The 17,791-nt window shown below is 44.2% G+C and overlaps 1 protein-coding gene across 7 annotated transcripts in view; it reads right to left on the bottom strand.

The window, feature by feature from the left end:
- CNOT1 (CCR4-NOT transcription complex subunit 1) overlaps positions 1-3,368 on the bottom strand; it is a 2,171,110-nt gene extending 2,167,742 nt beyond the window's left edge. For 6 of the 7 annotated variants that reach the window (XM_069654650.1, XM_069654658.1, XM_069654642.1 and 3 more), the window contains exon 1: positions 3,232-3,368. The gene's annotated coding sequence lies outside the window, so the exon portion shown is untranslated. The remainder of the gene's footprint in view (positions 1-3,231) is intronic. The other variant, XM_069654615.1, reaches the window with a different exon arrangement.
- Positions 3,369-17,791: the final 14,423 nt, after the last annotated feature.

Raw genomic sequence — 17,791 nt, forward strand, 5'->3', positions numbered from 1 at the left:
AGCATTATTGGAAATCTACAGCACATTACTGAAACGTTTCAGAATGCATTAGGGGGTGTGTTCACTGGAAGCTTGATAGGTTCCTTCTGTGCGGCATGCACAAGATTACCTAAGCAACTAGTTTATTTGCTAGCCTTGTCCAAATTTTCAAAACACCCTCCTCAATTTGCTTTAACAAGCATGTGGTCACTATCCGTATTGTGGTTACATTGCAATTTACTAGTGCTAGTATCAAATATCACAGGAATTCCAAATAAGCTCAAGACCTGGGAAGGGAAGGGTTACAGTTTTGTGGTATATTGTTGGATATAAATGCCATTGAAAATGGTGGGGGGGGGGGGCGTTTTAGTAATCTGGAAGAATTGCTGAGATTTCACAAGCCTTATGCAGGGCACTGCTGTCCAGCGAGATATTGACCTGCCTGTGTAACAAAAGCAAGCAGAAACTCTGATTTTTAATGGATGCGTCAATTTGGATTCAAAACAAATTTGGATGGCTTAACAGCTTTGAAAACAAGCAACAAACGTTTAATGCCTTCGCTATGAGGCGGTAAACTGCCCATGGGTATAGAAATTGTACTTACAATTTTTCCAAATTGAAATTTACTGCAAGGGCAGAAGCCATTTCAGCTTTTCCGTGGTCACACCATGATGTATTTGTTACGTTATCCTTTCGTTTTCCCTATGCTAGAGAAACAGTTTAGTGTGGTACAAGCTTGGACAGTTCACATAAAACCTGCGTAGAACCTCGTATTTCTTTGGCCAGGAAGAAATACACCATTAAAGGACAGGAGGCGAAAGAAATTTAGAAACGAGATCCCAAATATTTTACCAGTGATTTTTTTGATCCATGGAATTACTTTTAGGTTTTTTTTGTTATTTAGAAAAACAGAATGCATGTTTACTCCACTACCTTACTGCCAACACAAGGAACTGCACATTGCTCATACTATTCCATGTGTTTCTATATTGGAAGTGCAAACACTTGTTACTTGGTGATCAAACTGTAGGGAACATATTGATACACATCCAAGTTCTATCATACACACTAGGGTATACAGTCACCCAGAAAGTGTACCCATAACATCACTTTCCAGAAGTACGCCTGTATGATGTAGTAGTTTCTCTTGAACTTGCTCTGGCATGAATGCAGGGTATGTAAAAAATCACGACCCAGTGAAATATTCTTAAATTGTTTTCTTGGATGGTCGAGGTCTCCCAGGGTACAGGAGTGATCATACCCTCCGCTATCACTACCACCTTGTTTTGAAGGTCTCAGTGGGTACGTGCCCCCACCTCTTCAACATCATTGGAAACAAAAATATGGTGTGAGGAGGGCTATCAATGCTCTACTCAGGCCTCACTTGAGAAGGGTGCCCAATCAGCCAAACTTCACTCAACCATGTTGCCTCCTCCTGCCTTTGTACAGCACTATGTTGCGCAAGCTACTAGGTATAACCCAAAAGTGAAGGGTTAAAGGTTTTGAATAAATCTGAATTACTGCTCTGCGCAGCACTGGTTTTATTGCGCGTCTGACATTGCAAAAGGGGTCCAGCGATATGGAAATCAGTAATGTGCTAGCCAGCCATAAAAAAATAATTGCCATCCGACCTTTACACATGCACGCATCACACCATTACTTGCCAAGATTCAATCACTATTTAATGGCGAGCTGCAAGTGCACATTTTAAGGGCATAATGAATTCCACCCAATAAATGACTCCATCCCTGCTGCAAAGCCCAACAACTAAACCCCATACGTTGATTTGCCCCAAAAGTAAAGAGAAAAATATAAATTCAACCACAGCATAGTAATATTATGAAATTGATATTAATGTGTGTGCATTTTAATTCTTATTTCTGCTTTGGTGTTGCATAAGGTTGATTTCAGCCAATGCTCAATTAAAAAAAATGGATACCTTTTTATTGAACTGCATATTAAAAAGGAAAAATTTTATGAAAGTGAAATTACGCAAAAAGGCATTACATCAAACAGGCGTGTGAAAGCCAAAATATATGTTTACATAAAAAGTCGGAGGATAATTGTGCATTTCTTTTGAAAACGCTACCTGTTCTCTGCATCAGGCATGCAAGGAATAGAGCGCTTGCTTGTTTATGTTGATCATGTGTCACTTTACATATTATGTTATCAATGTCCACTTCTAACACCCGGCTAATCTTGCAGCAATGCCATCAATACACATCGAGTTTAAAACAATCAGCTCAACCCAAATCTCCTAAACGTGGTGGCTAAGCAGGACATTAAAAGTACCACTCAAATCACGACCAAAGAAAATGGCATACAGCGCTAAATGGTTCCATGGGGAGCTCAACTGCATGAAAATCAGCGAGAACGAATCTACCTGTTGACTACACTGCCATCCGTTAATAGCCATACACCTGTCACTACAGACACGCTCCCGTCTCCCACAATAGGAGACCCAGCCACAGAACACAACCAACATGGAGTAAAATGTGTTTAGATCCAACCTAGACAAGGGAACGAGGATAGACCCAACCGATTTTGTATATTGATAAAGTGACAGGCCAAGCAGACACCGAAGGCACCACCAAAACCGTCCGCCACTCTTAGGAATTTGAAGAAAACTACAAGTAACGACTTACTACTGAGCTTCCCCGCCAGTGAAAACACCTTAGAGTACTGCCACCAAAGCCAGTTAAGTCAGCACCAAGGGGGGTTGGTCATGTACATGGCGAACAGCTATGGAACTTCTTCCACATCCACGCGTGGTAAACGTCTTCCGGAAATTCAAATATAGACCCGAAAATACAATTGACATGCGAACTAGGACCAACTCTCCAAGTGGTCAAATTATTTGACAAAATGATAGTAAGCACGGGTGCCTCTTTGGGGTACAACACATCACAAGAAAACAAGTACACTGGGGCAGTATGAATGGAGGTGGGACTCCACTGCATTAACTTGGATAGACTGCCCCATTCCGTTAAATGGAGCCAGAGGGGGGCTGTTCCTCCAAATAAAGTACAGGGTACCAGAGCATACACCCGACACAAACAAGAGTTGTAAAGGAGGACAAAGAAACCATATCCTGGAAGATAGTACTGGAGAAGCCGGGGAAAAAACCTAAATAAGCGGAAGTACCCCACGGAAAGGAAGACAGCAACTGATTAAATAACGACGGGTAGGGTTCTCGAGGCGCCACCCCTCCACACTCAAACCCCAAAGCCACCCAGCGTACAAGTCCCTCACCTCGGGCGGCTCCACTCCCTTCGCGGATCCAGTTCTTTCGGTTTCTCCGCTTGTTTCCCTATAAAATGGCGCCGGAGGTCGCGCGCCCACGTCTCGGCCTTTCCCCTCCCCACTCCTATTTCAGCAGCTCGTGCGCCCCGCCCACACCATCTTTTCCCGTCCCACCTTCCACAAGCGCACGCGCAGCAAAAAATCAAACAAAATGCACGCGGCATGTCCCGACCATTTTTGTATCACTTTGCGCCTGCGTCTGTGTTCGCCACCCAATGAGAGAGCGGCAAACACCACTCGTTGCTCACATTGCGTGTTTCTAGGACTGGGATGCTCCGTTCTGTCACCTACCTGTCAATTGCTTCCGCGCCTGCGCACAGCAACAACATGCCGATTGGACAACGATTACAGCCCACCTATCCAGCGCCCTTGATGCAACCAGGAAGTAGAGTGGTCTGTACCATCCATGAAAAGAGCAGGGTATTTCTTACGATGCGAAACAACGCCATACCGAAGGCCTAAAACTACACGTTTTTCTCCGATGCTGTTGTTGAAAGAATAGAAGTGATATATGCTTTATGAAACCATTTTGTAGAAGGGACGCCTCGGCGACTGATCCCAGAATCCCCCGTATAATGGAGTGAAACATCCCTAAATCCCAAACTGACAGTGAGGGAACTTTAATAACTCTGTTCCTGTCAAAGTTTAGTTTCCTGTTCCCAAATCGTAGTTTTCGCTTGCGGTTGCAATTCCCACGTGTATATTTATTCAGCTCGAGAACTGTTTCCAAACTATATGTGCTTTAGCGGGTTTATCCATGTTACTTAAATCACAGGTGGTCTGCGAAAGTACCCGTAAAGTAACACGCTTTTACGAAGAATAGTGAAAATATGCTGTGTACGTGTAGATTATTAGGACAGTCCAAGCGGTTTTGTTTTCATCATTGTTTCTATACTGCGTGGGACATTGTTGGCCTTTTTCACTCGGCTCCAATCCTGTAAAGGTGGGTCATAAGTACTGTTATTAGGAAGAGTAGGTCTAGGAGTAATGTAGATTATTGTAATTGATTATTAAGTAATGCCGTTTACCGCTAATCCTCATTACTCCAAGTCCCACTCTTCTTCGCCACAGTACTTCTATTTGAGTTGTGTGGTTACCGTCTCTCCAACAGAAATCGGGGCTGGGGAGGAATTTTGCGTTGGTGTGGCTACTCCTTTCTTCGGGGGACTGGTTAAAGATGGCACATTTGAAGTTCAGGCCACTCGCTGGCTTGGAAAATTCGACAACTAAAAAAAAGTTTTGGCTGTCCATTGGAAGAAAATAAGTCCGGTTTATATCACCAAAAGATTACAGTTTATGAAAGACTGTTAAACAGATTATTTATCCCAGACACTTATTTTTTCTACATGAAGGAAGAAGAAGGAAGTCCTCTTGTTGTTAGACCCTTCCTTAGGCTGTTCCAAAGGGTCAACAGACACGAGTAGACAGAGGGCATGTGCTGTTACAGGGGCAGGGCTGGCCTAAGGTGAGTCTCAGACAGAGCCTGTGGTGGCCTCGGAACCTAAATCAGCATAAACTCTCCCTCAAGCAGGGACTCTAGTTGGTTTCTGGCGTTACAAATTAAAATTGTTCAGGGGTAGAAGTAACCCAACCATCTCCCCTTTATAGCCTAGTGTTATCCATGGAAGGCCTTTTATCTTGGAAACAGTTGATATTCATGATGGTTTGATCAGGCAGCAGTGATGGATCTGATGGATACAATGTCAATGCAACTCTGATTGGGAGGCTTCTAGTTGTAAAGACAGAGAATGGTTTGGACTGTACTCCTATTCTGGCAGATATGGAGGGGCATTGAAATATTTCTGAGATGGTTCTGATTACAGCCCTAGTCCGGGCATAGATCGAAGGAGCCAAGAACAGCAGGCCTCTTTTCCCTCCTCCAGCAGGGCAGAGGTAGGCCAAAAATAATGGTATGCTCTTGGACCAACTGCGGGGTAAGCAGGCCCAAATGAGCGGCAACTCGTGGGCCATAGACTAGACCTACACATCAAGCTATACACCCACAACACAAGGGCAGGGGTTTCTCCACCGAAACGAGCTGGAAGAGACAGCGTATAAGGGAAGAACACTGCATGCGAAATATGGAAAAGTCACAATGAAGCCGGTGATTCTTTTTTACATCCAGAAGGTAACTGCATCTATAACTTTTGGGAGTGAATCAGGCCTAAATCTAAGCTCGGCCGTATGGAATGTTCTTGAAGGACAATTTTTGAGAAAGGTTTTACGGTTGCCAACTTGCGTGCCTAGTCAAGCAATCCGCTGTAAACTGGGGGTTCAATCGCTCTAATCAATAGTCCTATGGAAAACGCTGTTGTTTTTTCGAAAGATTTTGACGCAATCGTCATCAAAACCTTACCATATATTGCGGCAACTAGCATCGGATATCTATAAGGGGCTGATAAACATCTGGTACAAAAAGTGTCTTGTCCAATTGCAACACCTGGACATATCAATGAAAACTTTAAGAGATAATTCAGATGGAGCCAAACGCAAACTAATTAACAAAAATTAGATTGAATTGCACAACAAAAGAAGGCACTACAACTCAGCGTTGGACCTAATGGGTGAAACCAGAGCAATGAAATGCACTCTGAAATATTTGGACAGATTCCCAAGTGGGCATCACAGAGATCAATTTATGCGCTTGAGATTGAACCTATACCCAACCAAAAAACTACTATTTATGAGGAAAATGGGACAGTACACAGACAAGCAATGCCGCTTCTGTAATACCGCAGAGGAATCAATGAAGCATCTAGTCATCTAATGCCTTACATTGATAAATGAAAGGAACTGCTTTTTGGGAAAATTTGCTTCAATGAGCTTAGACATGAATGAATGGTGGCAGATGATATTACTGGGTCAAAATCAAATGGCAATGTGTGCTGTTGTTGACTTTTTATACCTAGTACTAGGCATTCCAGGAATCAGTGTTTAAACAATGAAAGGAGTGATACAATTGTCACAAATTAATGTTAATTGGTTTTGCTGATTCTATGTTGATAAGACAGAAAGGTAATTCTATGACAAGACGGGAGGCTCGCATTATGCTTTATCTTTCTTTAATACTGCCACAACAGTTTTTCAACTTATACTTTTAAACATCTACATTTGTGCTTTATTATTATTTTTTGTTCTGACACAAAATAAAAAATAGCCAATCAGAAGTTTAAAAGTTTTAAACCAGAGTCTTACATCTCGAAAAACTCTCAAACTCCAACTCCCATGCACCTCCAGGAGTGCAGTAGTCCTGACCCTATCCCATGCTCCAATGCGGTGATAGGTCATCCTATAAGAACCCTACTGTCCCAGGTCCTTTCCTCTTTCTTTTTGCTGCCATGAGATAAGTACATCATAATTCACTCTCTTGTTTAAGATAATAGCTATATCAGCGTAGTATAGAACTTTGCAGGAGAAACGTGTAAGCTGCGCGATTGTAAACTATTTATCAGAAGGTAAATACAATTCTTACGGTGAACTTTATCGAACGTGTGCTTCAGTGTGTGCGTTTCGTTTTCTCTCACGCGTTCGCGTCGGGTGCCGTGAGATATTTCTGTGAAGAAAAAAAAAAGAAAGTATAATCAGATTTTCCACCGGAGCAAAAAGAGATTCATACTAGACTGCCTCTTATATCTAAAGAGCCTGCAAGTTGAGGAGAGAAAGGCAGAATTGTCAAAGGTGACTAATATTAATCCCTTGCTGACAGCACAGCAGTTAGCCTTGCTAACACTATGGCTCATTACAAAAGTCCCGGTGCCACTCCTTCTACCTCACCAGAATGGTCAGAGGAGGAGTGGGAAGAAAGTCCTTACCAACAGGACACAGACCTGTCACAGAGCTTCAAGCAAGTACTAGGAGATTCCTTGACCAGAGCAGTGTCTCAAGGAGTGCAGCCAAAGGCTGGATATACTGGAAGCTGTTTTTAACGAACAGCAAGCTCTGCTTGCAAAAAAGAGAAAGGCAGAATGGCAAGATAAAGAGCTGTCAGCCAGACACCCCGAAGATGGGATTGAACCTAGGGGGAAGAAAGCGGCTCGCAAGAGTAAACACTCTATGACCCCCCCCCCGAGCAATCTGGATAGGGAGGATTCCACTCCCCAAGAGAATAGCGACCCTGTCGCCAGGCTTAAAAGAACCTTCCTGGAGAAGAAAAGAAGCCAGGACAGACCCCCTACCCCAGGGGTGAGTAATCCAGGGGACAATGATGAAGGCTACATGCCGGATGAAGAGGGTGATGAGGTAGAAGAGGATCACCTTTACGAAGAGGGGATAGATCCTCAAGAACCTGAGAGTTCAACAGATATATTTGACCCGGAGGCTATCAGACACCCTAAGTCATCAGAGTGGGTCCCATCGCCCAGAGTGGCAGCCTACATGTATCAACGTATACTCAAGCCACTGGATAGAGAAATAAGATCGCGGATGCGTTCAGAATGCCCTAGACCGGAGCTGCCAGGCACACTGGCCGACACTCCTGAACTTGACCCCAAAATGCTCACCTTTGTTACAAAGACAGCGAAAGACATACAGAAGGGCATAGACCGAGCCTGGCGAGGGTGCCAAGATAAGATCCTCGACCTAGCTGGCCCATTGGCAAAAATAATGGATCTCGCTGAGAAAGTGAAGGACACAGGTACCCCTGTAGATGCTTCCGTATTAGCCAGTTGGGCTCAGAGAGCTGTATGCATTTTGCGAAACGCGAATTGCGCACTATCAGCCGAGAGAAGAAGAGGTGTTCTTCTTAAGATCAACAGTAAGCTGAGCAATTTAGCGTCGTACAAGGCAGGTGAAGGAGCAAGAGGCCTACTATTCGGTGAGGCATTCGCTAAAGAAATGGCACAGTTCATGGGAACTTATTCAGCTCTTGAACGAGCACAAAGCTCAATCAAAAAGATTTTCCCCACTCAAGTTTTTTCCGGGACCGGACGTTACAGGGGTCGTACGTCCGGTCGGTTTAACTATCAACGCAGACCCCAGGGGCCGCGCTCCCAATATTGGGAAGGGAAACAACAAGACACATTCTTCCCGTCCAGGTCCAGATTTCCCAGAGGACGAAGAGGGAGAGGTGCATACCGGCAACCAAATGCTTCAGGAGGTGAGTGCAGTGAGAGTACGAGTAGGAGGGAGAACCCTCCAGTTTCTAAGCGCATGGCAAGCATTATCGCGCGATGCATGGGTGCTGCAGGCAGTAGCAGGACTACAGCTAGAATTTGTGGGGAACCCAGTTCAGAGATCAGAACCCCATTTTATTCAGATGCCTCGAGAAGAGACGAGATTGTTGAACAGCGAAATTCTCCAATTAGCAGACAAAAATGCTATAGAAAAAGATACACAAGGAGGGCCAGGCTTCCTCAGCAATTTGTTTCTTGTTCACAGGGGAGACAAAGTACGTCCTGTCATAAATCTGAAGAGGCTGAACGAATGGGTTGTTTACAACCATTTCAAGATGGAGGGCATTCATCTACTTCGAGATCTCCGGACGAGGGACTGGTTAGTGCGATTAGACCTCAAAGACGCCTATCTAACGATTCCGATAGCTCAAGAGTTTCGGAAATATCGGGGGTTTCGGTGGGAAGGGGAGACATGGCACTTCACGTGTCTTCCCTTCGGACTAGCATCTGCGCCTTGGGCAGTCACCAAGCTGATGAAACCCGTAGCAGCAGCCATAAGAGAGCGAGGCATTCGCATAATCATTTACCTAGACGACATTCTCGTCATGGGTACAAAGTCACGCTTTCCAAGAACGTGCAATGGATATTCACGCTCTTAACCTCTCTAGGATTACTAGTAAATTTAGACAAATCCCAGCTTGTGCCGATGCAGAACATAGAATTCCTGGGTTTCAGTATAGACACAAACAAAGCAACCCTAGAGCTACCACATCACAAAGTGAAGGCGATAAAGAGCTCAGAACAGTTATAGCAAAGCAAGTCATATCTCTTCGAGCTCTCGCAAGAGTAGTTGGCCTGCTAGCAGCTTCAATCCAAGCGATTTTTCCCGGGTCTGCTCCATTATCGAGCTCTACAGAGGCTCAAGATAAGACACCTACAAGAGGGGGTAGGATCTCACCAGCTAGTGACCCTAGACCCAGAAGCGATCTCGGAACTCCACTGGTGGCTCGCCAACATGGAGGCTTGGAATGGCCGTGCGATTTTCGGCGACTCACCGGACATCGTCATAGAATCAGATGCAAGCAGGTCTGTATGGGGCGCCAGATGCGAGAACTTAGAGATAGGGGGGAAGTGGTCAGAACAGGAACTAGAAATGCACATAAACTGTCTCGAACTCTTAGCAGGGTCCTTTGCAGTGCGAGCATTTACGAAGGACAAAGTTCGATGTTGCGTTCTGCTCAAAATGGACAACATTTCAGCAGTGCGTTATATCAATAAGCTGGGAGGAACGAGATCGAGGATGCTAGCAGAACTAGCGAAAGACTTTTGGCACTACTGCCTTAAGAATCAAGTAGCAGTCACAGCAGAGTATCTGCCAGGGACGCTCAACTAGAGAGCGGACTGGAATTCACGATATCTTGTAGATTCAAGCGATTGGAAACTAAACCCGAGCATGTTCAACAGATTACAGAACCTCTGGGGTCCCGTTCTTATAGATCTGTTTGTGTCCAGACTGAACACGCAGACGCAGACTTATTTTAGTTGGAGATTAGACCCCGGGGCAGCAGAAACAGACGCCTTCCTCCAACCTTGGAAAGGAACAATGAATTATGCATTCCCTCTGTTTCTCATGATCTCGAGAGCACTAGCGAAAGTGCGCAGGGAGCGAGCAGACCTATTAATAGTCCTCCCCCTCTGGAGATCGCAGCCTTGGTTTCCAGTAGCGATGGAATTTTCTATGGATTTTCCGAGGATAGTTCCACAGCAGCAGGACCTTCTACTAGACCCAATCGGGAGAATTCATCCCCTAGTATCGACAGGCACCCTGCGATTGATAGCTTGCAAGGTTTCAGGAGAAAGTGGGAATTGCCAGGCATTTCGCGACTCGCTGCAGACTGCATCAGAGATTCATGGGCGCCTTCCACCGTCAGGAGCTATAACACGGCATGGAAGAGTTGGGCTCACTGGTGCACAGGGCATGGTTTGGATCAGTTTCTGCCCCTGTAGTTCAATTATTGAACTTCCTAGCAATAAAATTCCAAGAAGGTAGTGCCTTCAGGACGATAGGTGTACTGCGGTCCGCGATCTCTGCAGGTCATGACATGGTAGATGGTAAAGCTATAGGAGAACATCCGTCAGTTTTGCGTCTTTTGAGAGGAATGAAATTAAGAAAGCCCCCAGAACCTAAGTATACGACATTATGAGATGTCAGGGAAGTTTTTCAGCTCTTTCTGGCATGGCCAGACAATAAAGATTTATCTCGATCGCAACTCTCTGGCAAGCTGGCAATGTTGTTGTGTCTCACAGCATGCCAAAGAGTTTCCGATGTGAAAGCGCTAGAGATAAACAGGAAAATATTCTATCCAGAGGGAGTAGCATTTTCCATAGCTAAAAGAACAAAAACAGACACTCGAGTGATTTCATACCTCTATTTTACAGAAAATAAGAAACTGTGTGTAGCTCAATGTATTAAAGATTATGAAACAGCCGCAGTACTGCTGAGACCGCGAGGCGTAACACAGCTGTTAATAGCGCATAGAAAACCTTTTCATGCAGTAGCAACAGCGACAATTGCGAGATGGGTGCGTGAAATAATGCAATGGGCAGGTATAGACTTGTCACAGTTTGGGGCGCATTCAGCTAGAGGGGCAATGGCATCTAGAGCATTTGCAGCGGGAGTGCCACTCCAAGATATAATGAAAGCGGCCGACTGGTCCTCCGAGTCTACCTTTAAGACTTTTTATTTCAAGCGAGTGTTAGATTTGGCAAATAGGGTGGTGGCTAGCTTTGAAGAAGCCTAATGTGAGCCTCCTGTCTTGTCATAGAATAAAGATTGCCAACGCTGACAGCTCAGGAAGTCTTCAGTCTATTAAAGACAAGGAGGCGAGCATTATATCCCACCCGGAAAGACTCGAAAGTTGATGTTATAATGTTGATATCACATGTTCAATTTTGTCTTATCACCCGCCCTTAAAAAGAATGTTTCTGTTTTTTCTAGGAGATGATCAGAAAGCGGCATGATCTCAATCATTGTACCGGCGAAGCACTCTATGTCGTCTGAGAAGCAGGGCTGTTTGGTTCCAAGAACACTGTTTCGGTTATAAGTTGGAAGTTGGTTGTTGACAGTTCCTAACAGAGTTGGATTCGTTTCAGAGGATTTCCAAGGCAAGAAAGAAAGAGGAAAGGACCGGGAACAGTAGGGTTCTTATAGGATGACCTATCACCGCATTGGAGCATGGGATAGGGTCAGGACTACTGCACTCCTGGAGGTGCATGGGAGTTGGAGTTTGAGAGTTTTTCAAGATGTAAGACTCTGGTTTGAAACTTTTAAACTTCGGATTGGCTATTTTTTATTTTGTGTCAGAAAAAAAAAAGCACAAATGTAGATGTTTAAAAGTATAAGTTGAAAAGCTGTTGTGGCAGTATTAAAGAAAGATAAAGCATAATGCTCACCTCCATGTCTTTAATAGAATGAAGACTTCCTGAGCTGTCAGCGTTGGCAATCTTTATTGTGAGTGGTGAAAAACTAATGAAAAGTATTTAATAAACTGATTTACAATAAAAAATAAAATAAAACATTGACAAATGGAATTACAAGAATACATGGTGGCAGAGTGGTCATGTGATTACACGTTCTTGAATGACTCTGTGTAAAGAAAGGAAGTGTCTGCAAGAGGGGAGCTGTGTGCAGACACGACAAGTGAGCAAAATAGAGATCCTAAAAAGGGGGAGCTGTGCGAGAAATTAAGTGTGAGCAAAATTACCAAAACTGAGAGAAAAGTACTGAGAAAGAGTCTTGGAAAATCATTGGGGTGGCCACCAGGTGGGAGATTAATCCGTGCTGGCCACAGAGACCCCAGAATAAGCAAAGAGTGTTGGAAAAGCATCGGGTGGAACTTTATAATTCTGAGTGCTTTACACTTGGGGAAGGGAGCTGTAGAAAGGCTCCATTGTCACATTAATTTTACTTTGAACATTATTAAGTTGGCCAAATCCCATTCACCCTATTATTCTGTAGAACTGAGGACAGGCATATGTTTTGATACAGACAGTATTTTGTTTTGGGCTGACAGACTTAGACTTCCCTTAGTTTTGTTTCCGTTAGGGAACATTCCCATCTTAGAGTTAGGGAAAGTTAGGCATTACACCACCCTCACCATTGAGAATAAAGGTTTTCAAACTGTGTTTCACTTGTCTGTGTCGTCTCTTGATACCATGCTTGTCTCACACATAGTGTTAGCAGTGGGATACAGCTCAACTGATACAAGTTGGGGACCACACCAGATTAGAAAACAAAACAGCATCCCTTAAAACCGAGCCCCCTGACAATCTTAGGCCATAAGGAAACAGGCAGAATCTTCCTCTCCACTAACAGATCCTTTCCTCATGAGAAAAACATGAATTAGCTCTCTGGAGAATTCACCTATAAAATAGGGGTTACCTTTCACCCTTTGACCCCACAGGCAAATCCTCCTGAAAGGAAAGTGGTAGAAGGTAATATCTATCACCTCCAGTGTCCCCAAGATTATCTAGTACCAGAGAGAGACAATATCCAAATCTCTCTGGATTTACAAATAAGCTTTTCCATCAGCTCAGCCAGCTATGTCATACCCCGCAGAAAGAGAGAATTAAACATACTACCCCTTCTCTCTTGTGGAGATGAGCTGAGATTTGTTCTGCTCAACTTCTCTTCTGCTCCTATAGGAATCAATAGGGGTGAGATAGTGGGAAACCTTGTGTACAAGAATATGTTGGAACCCCTATCCAAGAACACCATTGAAACCCCAGATATACTTGATTACCCCCAGAATGATCATCCTGACTGGTTTGAAGTAGCAGGAGAGGAGTTTTCTCACCCTGAGAGGGATAGGTCTCTGAAGTTAACACCCTTTTCAGATAAAAAAGGCGCCACCTGACTATCCACTAATTTCCTTAGAAGACCCAGATTCCTCATGGCAGGAGTTGAAATTTCCTATGGAAAACTATCCTCTTGAGCATGAAGAACACAAGCCATCTTCTTTAGAAACATCTCTCAAGGGCTCCCCCAAAATGGAAGTTAGGTATGTGGGTAGTGAACCAATCCCGAACAGCGTAAGGGTTAACAGGAGCAAGAATTTGGAAAGCCTAGAAAATGAGATACTATGGGAACTAACCACTGGGAAAGATAAGGGAGAAATAGAAAATGATAACGTCCCAGAAAAATGTGCTTGCCACCTGAAAGAGGAGAGAAAAATATCAGTCATAGAGAATCCTCTGCGGGGAGGTTCAAATAAAGTACCATCTGAGTTAATGCCTCTCTCACTAGCATCCATCTCCCCAACAACACAGATGGAGAAAATAATTCTGCAAGATAAACCAACACCTGATTCTCTAGGACAAGAAAAGAGGGAACATCATTTTCTATGTTTTCTACCGCTTCCTTAGATGAGTCAGAATCCTCCTATATAGAGCGTTGTTATTTCTGTGGGGATTAGGACCATAGCATAGAGTTCCGTCCCAGAAATCGAAAGGAAGAACTAATGGAAGCACAAAAAGGAGGCAGTAGAAACCTCAGCCCTATTGAGATCTCTGTGTGAATCTCCCACCCCAGGAACATCATCTGTAAGATCCTTATCTCCCACTAACACCGAACTCGATTCTTTAGGAGTAAGGTCGCAATCCTCTTTAGGATATCTTCCTTCAGAACAAGAGGAGTTCATTTCCTTTGTGTATATTCAAGAGAAAAAGGGAATAAGGGAACATCTACCAACCCTGCACCCCTGCATGTAAACCTCAAAGAATTGGAACCAGAAATGACAGGTACCAGTATTATGTACACCCATGTTGATGAGACGACACCTCTACAAGAAACAAAAGGGGAACAGACACAGGGTGCTTTAGTTAGAATAACCATGTTACTCCTATAAAGAGGTGGGTCATATAACAAGAAATTGCCCTTAAAACAAGATTGATTATGCCATTGGGAAAGGAAAAGCAAACCCCACTTTGGAAAGGAAGGAAGGGGATGATGGTTTGAAATAATCTGCTAGGAAGAGAAAGAAAAGTAAATCCCAGAAATGGTCCTCTAGTCAGGAACATTCCCAACAACCACCCCCTGAGAAACCATCATCAGGTGCTCCTTGGGCAGAAGGCCAGATGTATAGGGAAAAGGTACGTGAGAAACCTGAGGGTATTCTCAGTCCTATTCCCCCTGGATCCTCTTCTTAGGTGGCCAGGCGATGTCCATTGCTGTTAGTTTCAGAGCCTGGGGGTGGACAAGCAAGGGAGTATACCCTGGGTGTAGGGTCCTTGGGCATTGGGAGTGGGGTATTCATGGGTGACATATGGTATCCCTTTGTTCTACTAGCAACCAATCTACCCTTACCCCTCCCACAACCTCTTTGGGTTGTGGTAAAACATCTCCCTCATTTTTCCCATATAACATCTACTGGATGTTACAGAGACACAGTATTCCCCTTTTCCCAGTAATACATCATCGCACTCTCCCTCAGCCTTTATGGGGTATTTTCAATCTCATCCCGTTCCCCCTTCCCCATTTCCAACATGCACTGGGACGAAGAAGAGGCAACCGAGAGGTAGAAAGATTAGCTATGGGAAAAGTATTGTGAGGAGGAAGATGAAAGGAGAGGCCTACTACACTTTATCACTGGGCTGTCCCTTTAATGAGACCAGACAGAGTCAGGCACTTAACAATTATACACATCTGCACTCTATTGAACATCACTCCACGACTGACCAGGAGAGAAAGGGGCCTAAGGGTCAGGCATGTCATATCAATTGGCCTAACGAGAGTCAGGGAAGGGAGGGCAAGGACTCATACCTGAAACCCCTTGACAAAGCTCAGGTGTATAAAAAGTGAAGCAATCAACAGTGCAGAGAGAAGCCATTGGGAGAGCAGAAGGGAGGCTGTGCGGCTGAGTCCAGCAGGTGAGCCCTTCTCAGTCCCAAGCCCATTTTGCCAGGAAAAGCCGAGCGAGTTGGGAGGAAAGCTGAGGAGCCAAGGCTGCCCAGGACCAGCTGAGAGAAACAGGGATGCTGAGACGCTGAGGGTCTGTGGGAGGAAGCATCCAGGAGAAGTGTGGCTAACGACTCCTGTTTCCAGAAAAGAAGTGAAGTCCAAAGAAGGGAGCCAGGAGTAATGCTGATCCCTTGTTACATTGATAAAATGAGAAGAAAATGCCACCGGTGACAGGGATGTCATTTCACCAAATTGCCAGAGGTAGCGGAAGTGACATCATACGACCCTTGACCTCTGATGTGATGTCATTTGACCCCACTCCAAAGTCACATCACAGGAAGCGATGGAACACAACCTTTCACCCCTTGACAAAACAGGAAGTGGCATCACACAGCATTGTTTCTAAGTACACTACGAAAAATATGGTTACGATATCACTGTAAAGTGATATACATTTCATACAAGAAGAGATCACCATGTGTATCGTTAATATCAGCGTGTATAGGCCTATTTACCAAATTACTGTGAATGCAAGCAGACGTCCAAGGCGAAACGATAATGATGTGTTATTATATAGCACTTACGCGTAAGTGCTTTATATAGAACAAATACACATACAATATCACTCAACCTGTGTTGGTACTTATTTATCAACCTCAGCAGGGTGAAAGGCCATGTTGTCCTTGCTGGGTGCCGAACCTGCAACCTGTAGAGCACACGTACATTGCAGCAGTGAGTGCTCAACCCACTGAGCTATCTTACCCGTTATAGCTATCAGAAAACAAGCCACTCAAGAAACACAGAGCAACATGCTGCTGGCCACAGCACAGGAGCCTCAATTAAAAAAAAAAGATTTGTTTTTTAAAGTTTTTTGGGGGGTACAAGGGAGACCATAGGGGTAGCAAGGGAGACCTTAGGGGTTGCAGGTGCGACCCTTGGTCACACCTAAATGACGTCCCTGACCATTGAGTGAAACGCAGTGAGAGTCCGGTGTGTATTGAAGTAAGGGAGCAAGATACAACTTTGCTGTCCAAACGTGTAAGACTGGAGACGCATCGGGGGAAATTGACAAATGGAATTTACAAGGATACATCGTGGCGGAGTGGTCGTGCGGATGTTTGCACATTCTCAAATGACTGTGTAAAGAAAGGAAGTGTCTGTAAAGAGGGGAGTTGTATGCGGACATGAAAAGTGAGCAAAATAGAGATCCTAAACAGGGGTAGCTGTGCGAGAAGAGAAATTAAATGGGAGCAAAATTCCCAAAACTGATAGAAAAATACTGACATTAAACAAAATGGGTTGGAAAAGCATTGGCGTGTCCACCAGGTGAGAGACTGATCCAGGCAGGATGCAGAGACCCCAGAATAAGCAAAGAGTCTTGGAAAGGCATTGGGGTGGCCACCAGACGGGAGATTGATCCAGGCTGGCCTCAGAGACCCCAGAACAAGCAAACAGTCTTGGAAAAGTATTGGGGTAACCACCAGGCAGGAGACTGATCCAGTATAAGGAAAAGAGAACTCTATTATGAATAGGCACCCGGTTGCGTGACCTGTTATGGGTGGACCGTGCGGTCTGAAAACTGCGCCACGAACAGGGGAGCCCAGTTAAAAGCAAGGAGCTGCACAATCTAATAAAGGAAACCTGGCAAAAACAGAATTCACTTAAGCACAGAAGATGTGTCTGAAATACACATGACATTTGGGAATTTGAATTCTCAAGAGAAAATTGAGGTAGAATATCTGCTGCTACTCTAAGTGTATTAAAAAAATGTGCGAGGAGCACTCAGATGCGGATTTAAAACCAACCATGCCTTTGACCTAGAAATAGTTATGCGCAAGAGAGAGCTTCTTAAAGACACAAGACGTACTATCCATCTTACACCGATGGAAGGAGCACCAACAAGAAAGGCAGTAAAACACAATATATAAAAATTGGCTCATCTACCACAAAGTCATAACCCAGAAACGTGATGCTGAAGCAATAATGAAAACACTATTTAATAGGAACACAAGAGAGTACTGGGGGCTGTTAAATAAAGTAAATAATTCACAGCAGATTATTCAACATGGTCCCAGAAGAAACTTGTATTAGACATTTTGAAGATGTATACAAAAAAAGAAGAAATTCTGCTGATCCTTTGCTCCCGAATGTTGACAAGTGGGAATTTGACTTTGAAAGGGATAACAGCCGTCTAAGAATTTAAAATGCCAGCTCCCCAAGAGCTGCAGGCCCGGGTGGGCTAACTAATCGAATGCTTAAAGATTCTCCAGAAGAATGTACAGACTTCTGTATGACTCTATTCTTGTGTATAACAAAAAAGAAAGAAATTCAAAAATCTTGACAAAGGTCGATTGTAATGTTGATTCACAAAAAGGGAATAAGAAATGATCCCAAAAACTATCGCCCAATCGCGCTCCTATATGTCTTAGGCAAGATCTTT

Source organism: Ambystoma mexicanum, chromosome 1p (genome assembly GCF_040938575.1).
Source record: "Ambystoma mexicanum isolate Mex_15411 chromosome 1p, UKY_AmexF1_1, whole genome shotgun sequence".
Taxonomy (NCBI): Eukaryota; Metazoa; Chordata; class Amphibia; order Caudata; family Ambystomatidae; genus Ambystoma; species Ambystoma mexicanum.